Source organism: Mobula birostris, unplaced genomic scaffold (assembly GCF_030028105.1).
Source record: "Mobula birostris isolate sMobBir1 unplaced genomic scaffold, sMobBir1.hap1 scaffold_1892, whole genome shotgun sequence".
Classification (NCBI taxonomy): Eukaryota; Metazoa; Chordata; class Chondrichthyes; order Myliobatiformes; family Myliobatidae; genus Mobula; species Mobula birostris.
Window position 1 is genome coordinate 72,501 of NW_027274939.1, and position 2,390 is coordinate 74,890.

Consider the following 2,390-nt stretch of genomic DNA (forward strand, 5'->3'; position numbering starts at 1 on the left):
GGGTGCAGGCCTTTGGCCCGGCGGCGGCGGATCGCGAACGCCCTGATGTTTTCCTTCAAACCGTGATCAGTCTGACGAATGTAAGCGCGAGAGCGCGACAGGGCCGTCGCTCGCTGGTGCTCCTCTCTCCGCGTGGAGGTGGGGTGTTGGGCGGTCCTGGGCTGCCTGCTGGTCCAGCCGGCTCTCTTGCTTCACGCTCCGTCTCCTGCCACACGCGCGCCGTCCGCCTTCCCTGCTGTCTCGCTCTTGCCCAGGAGAGGAGGAGGAGTAGCAGCTTGGTCGTCGGCGGAGCGTCGGCATGGCAGGAGCGACGGGAGGCCTGAGTCCGGCGAGGCGGCACAAAGCCGAAAGAAAACCTCTTAGACAACTCTTAGCGGTGGATCACTCGGCTCGTGCGTCGATGAAGAACGCAGCTAGCTGCGAGAATTAATGTGAATTGCAGGACACATTGATCATCGACACTTTGAACGCACTTTGCGGCCCCGGGTTCTTCCCGGGGCTACGCCTGTCTGAGGGTCGCTTGTACGATCAATCGCGCTCGCTTGCCGCCAGGCTGGCGGGCGCGCGGCTGGGGCGTCGCAGAGGGTCCTGAACCCTCTATGTCCCCCTAAGTGCAGACCCCGGAGCCCTCCGCGCCACGCGGCTGCCTCCCCCCCGTGGAGCCGCGTGGCCACCTCGGAGGCCCTCGACCCGTGCCCACCTGGGCCTCGCCCCGTCCGCCAGCGGACGCGGTGCGGCGGCGCCTTTCCCCTGCACGGCCGTCACTGCGGTAGCGCCGCGCCCCTCCGCCGCGAGGGCCGCGAGTTCGTCGTCGCTTCTGACCGCCGCCTTGCTCGGGACTGTCGCCTGCCTCGCCGAGGCGTTGCCGTGTGGTGTGTTGCCAGCGTTGAGCCTCTGTGCGCCGCCGCGAGACCGAGTGGCGAGGCGATCGAGGAGGTTAGGAGGCGAAGGAGAGATGGAGAGCGAGAGAGGGTCGACGGGACGGGGTGAGCAACCCCGCTCCCGGCGAGCTCGACAGGGAAAGAGGGCCGCGCCTCTGCCGTGCCTCGCACGCACGGGAGGGGTCGGCCTCGCGCCGCGGCGCGTCCCTGGCGTGTGCACCTCTTCCGCCGCTCGGCTCACCCCGCACCGCCTACTCGCTGCGCCCGCTCGCTTCGGTCCGCGCCGGCGTCCGTCGGTGCTCTCGGGAAGCGAATTCAGCCGAGCCCGGGTCTCGCCCGTGCACCGCGGGGTGCAAGGGGAGCCAGCCAGCCAGCCAGCCAGACAGACAGCCAGCCTTCGGTCGGCCTGCGCGAGCGTGACGCGCGGCCGCCCGGCACCCGCCCGTCTCACCCGCCAGCGGCGGGGGAGCTGGCGCGCGCCGGGCCGGTCCGCCTTCTCGCCCGCCTGCTGCCGGCCGTCGCGCACTGCCTTGCCTGCCTGCCTGCCTGCCTGCCCTGCGCCCCCCTGGCGTGGCCCGGCCGGCGCTCGGTTCTCTTCTGCCTACGACCTCAGATCAGACGTGGCGACCCGCTGAATTTAAGCATATTACTAAGCGGAGGAAAAGAAACTAACGAGGATTCCCTCAGTAACGGCGAGTGAAGAGGGAAGAGCCCAGCGCCGAATCCCCGGCCGCCTGGCGGTCGCGGGAAATGTGGCGTATAGAAGACCTCCTTTCTCCGACGACGCTCGGGGGCCCAAGTCCTTCTGATCGAGGCCTAGCCTGTGGACGGTGTGAGGCCGGTAGAGGCCCCTGGCTCGTCGGAACGGAGTCTTCTCGGAGTCGGGTTGCTTGTGAATGCAGCCCAAAGCGGGTGGTAAACTCCATCTAAGGCTAAATACCGGCACGAGACCGATAGTCAACAAGTACCGTAAGGGAAAGTTGAAAAGAACTTTGAAGAGAGAGTTCAAGAGGGCGTGAAACCGCTAAGAGGTAAACGGGTGGGGTCCGCGCAGTCCGCCCGGAGGATTCAACCCGGCGGTCGGGTCGGCCGCGCGGGGCAGGGCGGATCTCACCTCCACGCGAGGGGACCGCCTCCCGCGCGGGCTCGGCTGCCGCCGGGCGCATTTCCTCCGCCGGCGGTGCGCCGCGACCGGCTCCGGGTCGGCTGGGAAGGCCGAGGGGAAGGTGGCTCGAGGCTCCGGCCTCGAGTGTTACAGCCCCCCGGCAGTAGCCTCGCCGCTTCCCGCAGGGGCCGAGGAAGGGACTTCCGCCGCGCCTTCTCCCGGGCGCGCGCGACTCCGGTCGCCGCGCGTGCCGGGGGGCGGGCTCCCCGTGCTCCCGGCGTGGCTGTCGACTGGGGCGGACTGTGCTCAGTGCGCCCCGACCGCGCCTCGCCGCCGAGCCGGTGCGAGTCACGTTCCAAAGCAGGCGCCAGGGGTCCGCGGCGATGTCGGTAACCCACCCGTCC

The 2,390-nt window shown here is 69.3% G+C and overlaps 1 non-coding gene across 1 annotated transcript; it reads left to right on the forward strand.

The window, feature by feature from the left end:
* The first annotated feature begins 365 nt into the window (after nucleotides 1–365).
* Nucleotides 366–519, forward strand: LOC140192637 (5.8S ribosomal RNA). The gene has a single exon (XR_011884383.1). It is a non-coding gene; the product is annotated as a 5.8S ribosomal RNA (ribosomal RNA).
* Nucleotides 520–2,390: the final 1,871 nt, after the last annotated feature.